The sequence below is a fragment of the Sapajus apella genome, unplaced genomic scaffold (assembly GCF_009761245.1).
Source record: "Sapajus apella isolate SASKATOON/1434 unplaced genomic scaffold, GSC_monkey_1.0 scaffold10, whole genome shotgun sequence".
In the NCBI taxonomy this organism is placed as follows: Eukaryota; Metazoa; Chordata; class Mammalia; order Primates; family Cebidae; genus Sapajus; species Sapajus apella.
The window spans coordinates 7,617,732-7,631,970 of NW_022436950.1; positions in this window are offsets into that span (position 1 = coordinate 7,617,732).

Below are 14,239 nucleotides of genomic sequence, written 5' to 3' on the forward strand. Positions count from 1 at the left end.
AAAAAAAAAAAAAAAAAAAAAAAAAGATCTGCACAGACTCCTCCCCTGCTCCAGGGCTGTATCTCCTGCCTTCTGGCACTTCAATCTCAAGCTGCACCAAGCAGTGCTGGGGCCTCCCCTCCCCGCCAGCTCCATGTCCGTGCTCTGCCACCCTTGCTCTCACGGCGGCACCTGGCCTGTCCAGTCCCGGGTCGCCCTCCTCTGGCAGGCCCAGCAGTTCCTCTTCCCTCGAGTTTGGGTCGGGGAAGAGAAGCTACATCTCTCCCTATAGCTCTTTCCAGATGCAGGGAGAGAATGTGACTCAGAAGGCGCAGAGCTCCCCCAACCCTGCTGTCCCAGGCTCTCCCTCTTTCTCCTCCTTTTGGGTGGGGCCTGGTGACAGTCCAGGTTGCAGGAGACATGCAGAGGTGAGCAGGAAAGTCCCTGGTTCTCCTCTTCCTCCATTGCTGCTCCCCTGCAGGCTCCCACATCTCTTCCCTGGCCTGTCACTTGCAGCTCCTCTCTTCACCCCGGGCGCCCTCCAAGGCCACAGCTGTCCCACCTCCACCCTTCTCACAGGCAGAGGCAAGCCTTGGCCCCAGCCTTCTCATTTCAAGAAGAGGCAGGGAAAGAACCTTGGACCTAGTCGCTGTTATCTCTGGAAAACCCCAGCAGGCTGGTGTCAGGTGACGTGAGTCTGCCTGCAGCCTCCTCAGAGGAGGAATGGGGTAGGAGGGGCTGGGCCTCTGGAAATGGAAAGGAGAGACCGGAAGGGCACGTGCCGACAATGCAGCATCTCTGTAGTTGTCCTCTGGGGAGGGACCTTCCTCTTCCAAGCCCCTGAGGACCCCCGTGTCATGGAGGGCTCGTCCTTCCCTCCTTCCCAAACGCCCCTGAACTCCTAGGCCACTCCAGTGAAGTGCACAGAAGCACGGGAGGAGCCTGGGCCACATGGTTAAACCCCGTCTCTACAAAAAAAAAAAAAAGAAAGAAAGAAAAGAAATACAAACATTAGCTGGGCATGTGCACGTGCGCCTGTGGTCACAGCTCTTCGGGAGGCCGAGGTGGGAGGATCACTTGAGCTTGGGAGGTAGAGGTTGCAATGAGCTGAGAATGCACCATGCCACTGCAGCATGGGAGACAGAGCAAGACGCTGTCTCAAGACAAATTTAAAAAGTGGGGTGGGAACAATAGCTGAGCAGGCTGCCTTTGGGGCCGTGTCCCTAGGTGGGAGGGTGGGACCTGCCGCTAGGCCAACTCTGCTGACCACAGGGTGGCTGGCACATGGAGGTGTGAGGGGAGGTGGAGGTAGGGTCTTCTTGGCGTGAGACCATGATTCAGAGCTTGGCGTGGAGATTCGATTGTACCTCCAAGTGACTTTGGGTGAATTGCTTCCTGTTATGGGTGGAATCGTGTCCCTAAAAAAACACTGGGAAGTTCAACTCCCTGTACTTGAGACTATGACCTTATTCAGAAATAGGGTGGCTGCGGTCGTAGTTGGTTACTAATGAGGTCACACTGGAGTTCAGTGAGCGCTTCATCCAGTACGACTGGTGTCTTTACAAGAAGACACACAGAGACAGAGACATGCAAGTGAATGTCATGTGACAACAGAGGTGGAGACTGGAGGGATGCATTTCAAGCTGGCGAGAGCCAAGGACAGCTAGCAATGACTGGAGTTACGAGAAGGCATGGGACAGATTCTCCTGGAGAGCCTTCGAGAGAGCAGGGCCCTCGGCCAGGCGAGGTGACTCACGCCTGTAATCCCAGAACTTTGGGAGGCTGAGGCCGGTGGATCCCAAGGTCAAGAGATAGAGACCACCCTGGTCAATATGGTGAAACCCCATCGCTACACACACACACACAAAATACAAACATTAGGCATGGTGGCTCATGCCTATAGTCCCAGCTACTTGGGAGGCTGAGGCAAGAGAATCGCTTGAACCCAGGAGGCAGAGGTTGCAGTGAGCTGAGATCGCGCCACTGCACTCCAGCCTGGTGACAAAGCGAGACTCCATCTCAAAACAAAAAAAAAAGAGAGAGAGAATAGGGCCCTACTTACACCTTGCTTTTAGACTTATCACCTCCAAAACTGTGAAAGAATAAATTTCTGTTGTCTGAAGCCACCCACTGTGTAGTAACCTGTAACAAAAGCCCTCAGAAACGAGGGCTTCTCCCTTGTTCTCCTCTCTTAACCTCATGTCCTCACCTGGGAAATGGGTGAGTAAGCCCCATCTCATTGAGGGGGTTAAAGGAGCTGACACAGTTAGACCTCCTGCAGAGGGCTGCCAAGGATTGTGGTCATTGCTCTAGATCAGCACTTTGTAAATGTGTCAGGCTCGATAGATGTTGTTCTCCTGCATGAACATAAGAGAGGGCGGGGAGGGCCTGAGCTTGGGAGACAGCAAGGGCGCTGTGGGAGCTCAGAGAATGGGAGAGGATGGGACACGAAACTGCAGAAGGGGTAAGGGCTCCCCAGGTTGTGTGTAGCCTGACCCCAGCATGTCTGAGTAGGGGCTTCCCTCACCCATGGGAGCTTCCTCACCGATTGCACGTCTCTTTCAGCTCGTCAGCTTTGCTTTGTGTTCTGACCTTCCCTATCCCCCATGGGCTGAACTTGGCTCTTTTTCTTTGAGGTGAGTTGTTGCTATATCACCCACGCTGGTCGTGAACTCCTAGGTTCAGGCGATCCTCCTGCTTCAGCCTCCCAGAGTGTTGGGATTACAGGTATGAGCCGCCATGCATGGCCTGTACTTGACTTTAAGAGGGCCCTGGAAAGGCAGGGGTGCTGTCTGGCCTGGGAGGGGGCACTGCTGAAGCTGGGGCCCCTGCAGGCTCCATGGATCTCTGAGAATGGAGTGACCCTGGAACCTGTAACCAGGGCTTTCAGTAGAAGGTGAGACTCTGTCCCCGCCCCCGCCCTGCCCGCCTCCCTGTGCTCTCCTCACAATATTTTGGGCTGCCACTGATGCCACTGAAGACCACTGTTCAATCCTGTGACAAAAGAATGAAACCATTTCACACTTCTGCTTGTTTCCTCTCCTGTTCTTCTTTTTTTGTCTTTTGTCTTTTTTTTTTCTGTGATCTCCATAAGTTTTCTTTCCCTTTTTAAAACCTGGCTGATGGCTATGTTTCTTTGACATTTGCTAGTTTAACCCCTTCAATTTCTATGTCAGTGTTCACATTTCCCCTCCTCCTACATAGCAGACTCTCCCTGATCATATTTCCCATTGCTATTGCTTTCAAATCTTTTTGTTAACTTAGATAATTTTTTTTTTTTTTTTTTGAGATGGAGTTTCACTCTTGTAACCCAGGCTGGAGTGTGGTGGCATGATCTGGGCTGACTGCAAACTCTGCCTCCCAGGTTCAAGCGATTCTCATGCCTCAGCCTCCTGAGTAGCTGGGACTACAGGCGTGCATCACCACGCATGGCTAATTTTGTATTTTTAGTTGAGATGGGGTTTCATCATGTTGGCCAGGCTGGTCTCAAACTCCTGACCTCAAGTGATCTGCCCACCTCACCCTCCCAGAGTGCTGGAATTACACACTTGAACCACTGCTCCTGGCCTTAGATATCTTTTTAGAAAACCCTATCTGTCTGATGCAGAGACGTTTTCTGGAGTCATTTGGTTCTCTTCATGGTTACTTCCAGTCATTTACTGCCGCCAACATAAACTCAAATTAGATTTAAGAAGTCATATTAACATTTTCGGTAGAATCCCTCTTACAGCAAGTTTCTAGCAATGTATCTCTCTAAACCTTTATCTGTATCGATGCAAAAAGAATTTCTGGAAATGGTGGTTATTTATTAATGATGGCCTAATTTTTGAAATTGAGACTGATTTTTATTGTGGTTTTTTACTTTCTTCTATGGGCTTTCCTGTGTTGTTTGAAATCTTTAAAATCAGCTGGTAGAATTTATACAGACATGAAACATCAAGAGTGACAAGGAAAAGTACAGCACCAAGTGGAAATCCTATCAATGAGACAGTTTATTGATGCAGTATTCACCGAATACATATTTATGAATGTCAAAAGCTGGTTGAGTGAAGGGAATTTCATGTAGTTCCATGTATCACAATGTATCAGAGCTTCACAGTAACTGTTTGGGGCAGGTGTTGTCAGACTCATTTTACAGATGAGGCCATCGAGGCTCAGAGAAGTTGATGGATGAAGCTGAGACCACGCTGCTAGGCACTGAAGAAGGATGGAAGGCTGTTCTGCCTGCTGCCAGAGGTCACATCCTCCACCTCTGCCCAGCCCGGCCTCGGGAGTCCACAGGGGCCTTCTGACTGTGAACCCTGCAGGGGTTTGCTGAGGTATCCACACAAAGGTCGAAGGTTCTTGAAACGGATTAAAAGATTGGGCAAAGGCTTTGTCTCCCTTCTCGGGGGACTCAGCTGTGTGAGGCAGGAGGGGGTGATGCAGAACAGCTGGGAAGACACCTAGGAATGGGGTTGGGACCTGCAGACGATGGGAGACCAGGGACCTGAAGGGAAGAGGAAGAGGGGAAACCAGAGACACGGCTGCTACCAAAGTGCCTCCAGTGTCCCTTCTGCAGCTATTTTGCACCCCAAGACTGGCAACCTCCTCAGAGCCCCTGAGGTTGGGAGTCCTCGTGGGGGTGCCCCAGCTACTCTCTCCTTCTGTGTCCAGCCAGCAGGCATGGAGCAAGAAGGGGTGGGTACACAGGTCGGGGGCCCTCCGCAATGCCTCACCTACCCTCAGGCTGGGCATGTCCGGCCCCCTGCGCAGAGCTCCAAGCCTCATCACCCAGGGCCAGGTGGAGGCCATGGAGGGTGCAGGGAGAGCTCACAAAGCCAATAAATCCCCCGAGGCAATTACAGCAGTGAGTGAGGCATAAACAAGGCGCTTTGGCTGCCGCAGCCACCCCTCCCATGCACACACGTACGCATGCACACACACAGGAACACACACACATATGCACACACACATGCTGGAGCCAGCCCATTTGCAGGGTAATGGCTTTGCGACAGAAGAAATTATCTGCAGCATTAGAGGCAGCCTGGCCAGGCGGGGCAAGCTGGGGGCGGGCCTTAGGATGAACCTGGGGGATACTAGGGGAGGAAGCAGGTGTCCGCAGGCTAGGGTCTGGCCCCGGGAAACACTGCAGGGCAGGGGGTGAGGGTGCAGGCTGCAAAGGGCTTGGTGAGGGCCGGGTGGAGGGTCCCTGCCTACCCCTGCCCACAGTTCTTTCCCTTTCTACTCCCAAGGCCTGTAAGTGGGCAGATAACTAGGAGCAGAAGTGACTCAGGACCTGAATCATGGCTGGGCAGCCACCTGCTCCTGTCCTGGCCCGGAAGCCACGTCATTTTCCCTAGCCCCAGGGGGCCACACTTGGCGGCCTATGGAGAGGGCCATGGAGTGACTAAGGAATGAAAGGGAGCCCCAGAGAGGAGGGTGTGTGTGGTGGTGTGTGGTGATGGGGGTGGCAGGGTTTGCATTAGCTGATTGTTTCCCTCCGTGACTGTCATGGGAATTAGGGCTGGGCTGCCCAGTCGTGCTGGGAAGGAGGGGGCTCTGGAGGAAGAACCTCCCCCTTCCCCAGGTCAGGAAACAGGAAAGAGCCACCACCTGGATCTTCAGAAAAGACCTCTGCCTGCCCGTTTTAGGCCGAGGACAGAGGGGCTAATCTCCCCCTATGCCCCTTTAGCCAGCTAGCATTGGCAGGGGCAGCGAAACCCCAGTAAAGAGAACAGGGCAAGCTGGACTCCCAGACCTATGGGACTTTGAAGTTCACAGTGAGGTGGGGGGTGGGAACAGTCCCAGGAGTCCTTAGCCTCCTGCCCCAGGGCCTGGCTAGATCTGTCATCTGCGGTGGGGGTGCTTGCTGGTGAATCACGCCTGTCCACTTGACAATAAAGCTGAGTTCTGTGACTCCGGCAGCAATGGAGCATCCTGCCCACCTGCGGGCACACCCAGATTGCATTTACTGAAATGAATTGCAGGAGAAAATAAATCCTGCACACATGATTAATGGGAGGCAGAGAGACAGGCAGCTACCATGAGGAGCCACTGGGGACAGAGTGACAGTTGGGCACAAAGCCAGCACAGCCATGGGGCCTCTGGGAAAGGGCCATAGCAACTGTATGTCTACCAAGGTCACTGTGGTCCCTGCCACTGCCACTGCCACTGCACAGGATACCTGACCCTGCAGGCTGGCAAGGCCCCTAGGGACTCAGGCTGGACCCCCAGCTTGGCTCTGCGTCACTGCAGGTGGTGCGGAATGATTGTACCACTGCACTCTAGTCTGGGTGACCTGGGCCTGACTACTCCCGGGGATTGGGGACCTCGAGGACCAGAGCAGGGAAGAAATCAAGCCCCGGTCTCGGGAGGAGGGATGAGGGTGAGGGGTAAGGATTTCCCAGCTGCCAGCTGTGAGTCCTTGAGCAAATTACCTCCTGTCTCTGAACCTCCGTCTCCTCATCTGCTCAGTGGAGCTAAGACCAGGGCCTGCCTCAGAAGTTTGCTGCGGGGCTCAGCTTAGGCCACCCAGCCAAAGCACAGGCACATTGGGAGCTGTCCCAGACAACAAAGGTGTGCTCAGCATCTATGACATGCCCGTGCTGCGCTGGGAACTGGGGCACATTCTCCTCCCTCATGGAGCTTATAGCCTGGTGGTAGGTAAATGGTCAAGAAACAATAATAGTAAGGACTATCTATGTAAGTCATCTGAAATGCACACGGTGCTGTACACGAGAAGCCTTGAGTGCTGGGGATGCGGGGCAGGTGCTTGCTTGTAGTCTGGAGGTCAGGGCAGGCTTCCTGGGGGAGAGGGCACTGAACACAAGTGAATTTATGGCAAAAATTCAACAGTTTGATTTTATTGAGGCTGTTGAGAAATAGTCCCATTCATTGCTTGTGGGAGAGTCACAATGAGAGTTGACTTTGCCTACACAATACCTACCCAAAGTACACACACTCTTATTCTCCTTTTAATTTTTATTTTCTCTTAATGAGACAGGGTCTCATTCTGTCACCCAGGCTGGAGTACACTGGCGTGGCCACGGCTTACTATAGCCTCGACTTCCTGGGCTCAAGTGATCCTCCTGCCTCAGCCTCCTGAGTAGCTGGGACCACAGACATGTGCTGTCATACCCAGCTAACTTTTAAAATGTTTTGTAGAGAAGAGGTCTAGCTGTGTTGCCCAGGCTGGTCTTGAACCCCTGAGCTCAAGCAGTCCTCCTGCCTCGGCCTCCCAAACTGTCATGCCATTGTGCCTGGCCTCACACATTCTTATTTGGTACTCCCACTTCACAGCACTTTATCCTACAGATAGGTACAAAAATGGTTACAAAATGACAGATGTACAAAGATGTTCACCACAACATTGTTAGAAAGAGCAAAAAAGAAAAGTAGCAATAACTCAGGTAGTGATGGAGGAAAGACTAAGTTGAATAAACTAGTACGAGGCTGGGAATGGTGGCTCATGCCTCTTATCCCAGCATTCTGGGAGGCTGAGGTGGGAACTGCTTGAGGCCAGGAGTATTGACACCAGCCTGGGCAACATGGTGAGATCCCCATATTTGCAAAAAAAAAAAATAATAATTAGCTGGACATTGGCCAGCTGTGGTGGCTCATGCCTGTAATCCCAGAAATTTGGGAGGCTGAGGCAGGTGGATCACTTGGGGTCAGGAGTTCAAAATCAGCCTGGCCAACGTGGTGAAACCTCATCTCTACTAAAAATACAAAAATTAGCTGGGCGTGGTGTTGCATGCCAGTAATCCCAGCTACTCAGGAGGCTGAGGCACCAGAATTGCTTGAACCCAGCAGGCAGACATTGCAGTGAGCCGAGATCGTGCCACTGCACTCCACCCTGGGTGAAAGAGGAAGACACTGTCTCAAAATAAATACATAAATAAATAAATGCATAAATAAAGAAAGAAGCTGGGCGTGGTGGCATATACCTGTAGTCCTACCTACTCGGGAGATTGAAGTGGGAAGATCAATGGAGCCCAAGAATTCGAAGTTGCAGTGAGCTCTGATTGTACCACTGCACTCTAGTATTTCATAGTGAAATACTACACAGCTATGAAAAAGGAATAAGGAATCTACTGCTGTGGAAAGAATGTCAAGATAGATTAAGTGAAAAAATGAGGAACAGTGTACATGGCATCCTATTTTTTGTGTGAGAAAGGACAAAAAGAAAAGCACGTATTTTAATTTGTTTTAGAAGACTACACACAGAATTATAGCAGCCCCCGGGGTTATGGGGTGGAAGAGGAAACCAGGTGCTTGGGAATGGGAGTGGCACTTTGAATTGCTTTGATTTTTTAATCATATGGGTGTATTATCTACAGAAAAAAAATTTAAAGATATTTCAGGGACTTTGTTTCTTTCTGGAGGGCAGAGGGCACATGACTGGAGGGGCTGGGGCGGGGAGCTGGTTCAGGGATAAATGGTGATGCCAGGCCTTATCTCAGCCTGGGGTGGCTCCGCGGTGAGAATCGAAGTATTGGATGAGTCCGAACAAACCGTGCTGGGAACAGTTGGTCCATGGAAACTTCAGGAAGCGATGGAGGCTCAGAGAGAAGAGGGTGTGCAGTAGGTGTGGTCAGACTTGGCCCTGCACCCACACTAAGGTGGAGGACTCGGAGGGTGGGGACTGAGTGCGTGATCAGAAAGGCTGACGGTGGATGGAGCTGCAGTGGTGCTGGGGAGTGAGTCTCTGAGTGACACCTGTCACTCACCCGGTGTGGCTGTGGGCGTGTGTGTGGGTTGGTGGAGGGGGCCAGGGGTCTGTGGTCAGGGCAAGAAGTGCTGGGGGGGCCAGGAGAGATAAGCCATCACTTTGTGGGGGACGTGTTGGTTCCCCGCTGAACCACTGGGTTCTAAGCTGGGAGGCCTGGGGCCCGAAAACCCTCCCTGCCTCTACCCTGAGGAAGCCGCTCCTCCCCACCTGCCAGGCTGGAGGGTCCCACCTGGGTGAGCAGGTGTGGGGGTGCCTCCTGGTGGTGTTCAGTGAGAGTCACAGGCCTAGAAGGACTAGGAAGTCCTGGGCCACCCTGGGCCAAATTCCAGGATCCCACAAGGGCTGGGAGCTAACCAAAACCAAGGGGTCAAAGCTGGCCAATTTAGGGGGAGAGCTTGGGGCAGGTGAAGGAAGGTCTCGGTGGCTGTGGGTGCCCCAGTACCCATCCCCCCATGACAAACCCAAGCCTCCTCCCTCAGCCTTCCCAGCAGAAGGGCACAGCATTTCTGCCTCGGAGTTTTCTGGGGCTCAGGGAGGTGAGCCTTCTGCTTTTCCTAACTCCCCGTGCTCTTTCCACTCTGCCTCCCTCCTTCTTCAATGCTGCCTTTCCTGTTTCCCAATCACCTCCTTCCTGTCCAAACCACCCGCCAGGCAGCTTTGCCCACGCATGCAATCCCACTGCAGGGCCCACTACCAAAGTTGCAGGCCTCCGTGGTCAAGTTATTAAGCAATTCACAAGGGCGACAGCACAGTGGGACACCAGCTAGGGGCCATCTGCAGCAGGCAGTTCTGTGAGCTGAGCAGCATGCGGGCTAGGGCTGTAGGGGAAGGGAATCCTCTACTCCCAAGCACACGGTGCCCTAAGCCTGGATTTGGGGGTCCCTGACCTTACAGCTGTGGCTGAGCATCTCCACTGTGGGAGCTCCCAGCCTTTCCCCCATTTGTGTGCACATGTAGGCACACATGCACACGAGGTGGCGAGGTCCTCAAAGCAGAGGACATCTGAACCAGGCTTCCGTGGGCCTCATTTGGTGCTGATGCACACCAGGTCCCTGGAGCCTCACTGCGCCCATTTTGCAGATGCAGAAACTGAGGTACGGATAAGTGGATGGCTCGGCAAGGGGAGTCAGGATTCCCAGGTCTGGGCAAGAGCCGCTGGAGAGAAAGGAAGAAAAAGGAGGTGCAGGGACTTGTTCTTGGTGTCCTGTTGTTGACATGGACATGGTAAGGCCTAGGGAGATAAGGTGGATGATGATTTGTGGGGTTTGCTGGACCGTTAGCCAGTGGCAGGCCTGGCTCCAGGAATCATGCATGTACAGACTCTGTGACCCCCACAGGAGCTGCATGCAGGAGGGGCTGTCATCATAATCACCCCCTTTACATGGGGGGCCATTGAGTGAGCCCCAGTGTGTCCCACAACCTGCACCAGGTCACAGAACAGAAAGGGATGGAGCTAGGACTTGCACCTGGGCCTGTGGAGGTCAGGGTGGCTGAACTGTCGTGAGAGAGAGGCAGGCTGCACCTGGAGCTTGTCAGGACTCCCCTCTTTCCTGTGCGGCTCTCCAGGCTGCACTGTCTCCACGCCTTGCTCAGGGCCTGGCTCAAATTCTCCAGGGGCCCCTGACCCAGGCGTTCCTGGAGCTCAGAACTCGGGCCCTGGGGATCTGGGGCTTGCAGAGCAGTGCAGGAACTCGGAGCTGGGGCTCACCCTCTGTCCCCGCTCTCTGGGGGCCAGGACCCCTCTCCTCCAGAAGCAGGCTGCCCAGGGAAGGGTGCTGTCCCTGTGGCTGGAGGCACAGCACATTCCCTGAGCCACTTCTGGAAGAACAGCCATCCCTAGCCAGTGCCTTCCCACCCAGGAGGCTCAGGATCAAGTAGAGGGACATTGAGGGACCAGCCTTGAAGGCCTGTCTCCAGCCTGGCCCTCCATGGAGAGAAAGGGACACAGCCCCCAGCGGAAGTCTGAAGCCCCCAGTGGAGACATCCCTGCCCTGTGTGAGTGCGTGGCCTCCCCTCCACCTGCTCCTCTCCCCGCAAGTTTGTCCCTGTCCTTCCCTTTCCCTCCCCGACACCATCTGGGCCTCTGCCTTTGTCTCCCTCTGACACCGCAGCTCCTCTCTCTGTCTCTCAGGGAGCCTCGGTCTCTCCCTGTCACCCTCTCTCCCTGCTTCTTCTCTCCCTGCAGTGTCTCTGTTTCTGGGCATCTCTGTGGCCTGTCTCTGTGTCCCTCACCCTGCCCTCCCCCTTCCCAAGCCCTCTCTGAAAATCCCTCAGCTCCCCTGGCCCTTCCCAGGGGCTCGGTCCTCAGGAAGTCCCCCTTCTTCTCGGGGCTTTTCCTAGCCGTGTTGGAGAGGGCACATTTCTTGTTGTCCAGACCTAATATCTTAATGCAAGGCCATTATTCACCCGTGTCCAGGCAGAGCAGGACTCCCCCCTCCTCATTTGTCATCTAGAGTGAAGCCGCTGTGCTGCTCCTCAGGGATCAGATTAAGGGACGGACAGGCTGGCCAGGAGCAAATGGAGTTGCCGGGGCCGTCACTCCTCACTCCCTGCTGCCCCAGCCTCCCAGTCTCCGGGCCCCTGAAGTGTGGCCTGGAGAGACTACAGGCCTTGGAGTAGGGGAGGCCTGGGGCCTCAGAGGCTCCTGTTTCTCGCTTCGGCTCCTCCTCATGCACCTGGCAAAAGGTGAGGGGCAGAAGGAGGCTTTCCTCCTGAGACTGGGAAAGAGAAAAGGATGCGGGTTCAGAGTGACCTGGACTCCTGCGGCTGGGAAGATCTGCTGTACAAACTGAACAGCCAGCTGGGTGGCGGCTCATGCCTGTAATCTCAGCACTTTGGGTGGCCAAGGCTGCAGATCACTTGAGGCCAGGAGTTCGAGACCAGCCTGGCCAACATGGTGAAAAACCGTCTCTACTAAAAATACAAATATTAGCTGGGTATGGTGGCACGCTCCTGTAATCCCAGTTACTCAGGTGGCCGAGGCAGGAAAATCACTTGAACCTGTAAGGTGGAGGTTGCAGTGAGCCGAGATTGCGCCGCCGCACTCCAGCCTGGGCGACAGAGTGAGACTCAAAAACAAAAACAGAACAGCAAACATTGTAGATGGCCCTTAAAGCCCGGTAGGAGCTGTTCTAAGCCCTTTACCTGTATTCACATGTTGAATCCTTACAGCAACCGTATAAAGTAGACCCTATTCATATGCCCATTTTGCAGAGGCTCAGAGAGGCTAAGTGACTTATCCAAGGTCACACAGCTCGTGAAGTCTATGTGTCGGCCATAGTGCTTTGCATCTTTATCAATTTTCTCAACACACTTCAAGAGAGGGGCTGGTACCATCCTCATTTTAAAGGTGAGAGAACTGAAGTGTTCACTCCAGTCCAGAACTCTCTGGCATGGCTCTGTGCCCCATGGTGCTGCCCTCCCTTTCTTGTTTCACAAGGAGAGGATCTGCTATGCACTGCTGTCTGCAGGGCAGGTGTGACTGCAGCAAATGGCTGGGAAGCAGGATTGGGAGGCCTCTGGCCTGTCTTCCCGCTCAGACCCAGCTCTGGGATCACATCCTCCACCAGGGCTGCTGGCTTGTAAGGGCAGTGTCCAGCGTAACTCACCATCACTGTACCTCCTTCCCTCAGGTCCCATCAGAACATCTGCCATCTGGAGCCCAGAGCTGAATGCCAAGGGCTGCCTCCGTGGAAGGGGCAGGGGAGGGGCATGGAACCTACCTGGAGCCTTCTCATTGCTGCCTGGACACCACCGCTTTCTACTTCCCACATCAGCCTAGTTCCCATAGTAACCGCCAGCTTGCTGTCTCCTGGCAACTAAGTGGTCCTCAGAGGCAAGGCAGAGTATTAAAGAGTAGTTGACATTTGAGGCTGGAGCACTGGGTTCAAATCCCAGCTATGCCATGTCATAGCTGTGAGGGCTTTGGCAAGTCACTTAACCTCTCTGAACCTCTGCTTCTCTGAACCTTCTCTTGTGTGTGAAATGGGGATGATACTGTTCATGGATTAAGCATTCAAAATTAAGTTGCCAATCGGTGAAATAGGGGAGGGCCAGGCAAAGGTGTGGAATTAATGAGAAATGCCCAGTGGGTCACTGCTGGGCCCTGGTAGTAGCAGGGAGGCTCAGAGAGGCTAAGTGACTTGTCCAAGGTCACACAGCTAGGGCGTGTGGATCCCTGGTGTGAGTGAGCCTCCCCATCTCAAAGGACCCCAGCCTGGCCCACGGGGCAGCCCCACCAGACTCTTCTGCCCTTTGCATCATCACAGTCCTCAATGTGGTACTTTCATCATTTAAGTGCCCAGGGATATTCCTAGAGAAGCCACACCCCCGCGGCAGCTCTGCCTCCCCAGTGTAAAACTGCAATGTACAGGCTACCAGAATCTGCTAATTCTAAGCCCTTTCCACATATCATTGAACTTCCCAGCCAGGTGGGGTCTCTTCATTACTTCCCAGTGTCAGACGAAAGGGGCTGGGAGGCTAAGCTCCCTGCCCAGTCTCACAGGAACAAGAGGCAGGGCTGGGGCTCTGGGAGCCTGACTGCCTAGCACCTTTCCTGTGCTCTCTTGGGTTAGGAAGGAAAGACGGGGGAGGGGTAGCCAGAATGGAGGTGAGGGAAAGGGAGGCAGAGAGACCCAGGGACAGGGCCCGCGGGCTCAACGGGAAGGCGTTGGGGCCCGAGGACCCCAGCCAAAGCGCCAGGCCGGAGGAAACCTCCCTGCTTCCTAAACCGCGAGAACAAAGTGCCTGCGGCCGCTCCTCACCCCAAACCGCGGGAAAGCTCCGGAGGGTGGGGGAAGAGCCCGGGGAAGTGGGGACGGGAACAGCCGCCCCCTCCCTCCCCGGGCTCGGGAATTCGCAGCCTTTCTCCGCACCCTCGGGGGGAAGCGAACGTAGAGGAGGCGGACCCACCCCGAGGGGCAGGTGCAGGAAGAAGGGGTCGGGTCCCCGGCCATCCCCCAAGGTCCACCCAGCGGGCGCCAGGCCCCAGGCCTCGGTCCTCACGGTGCTAGGGGAGGGAGGCTGAGCGGGACATTGACCTATATTTGGAGAGCGCCCACTCCCCCTCCCGAGTCCAGGTGAGTCCCCTCCTCCAGTCCCCGCACGCAGCCCTCCAGCCTGAACCTCCCCCCGCCGCCCGCCCAGGCCCCTCCGGGGGCCAGGGCCGAGGTCGCTGCGGCAGCTCCGGCCGCCTGATTCAATGAACTAATTCCCGGCAAGACAGATGTGCCGTTCCCAGTCGCCTGCCAGTAGCCGAGACTGAGCGCCCGGGGCGGGGGCGGGGGCGGGGGCGGTGCGGTGACGTCACGGCCCAGCCGCTGACGTCAAGGGCACCGGGCCAGGAGTCCCGCAGCGGCCCGGCCCGCCCCGGCCTTCCGCAGAGTGCGTGTTTGAGCGCACACCTGTGTCTCTGGGCCTCGGGGGTCTGCAGTGGGTCCTTAGTTTGACCCAACTGGGCTGACTCCTACGGTTACTCCTCCCTCTAGCCCACTCCCCTGCCTTCCCTTTCTTTGTCCTGTGAACTTGCCTCCGCGCCCCCTTCTCCTC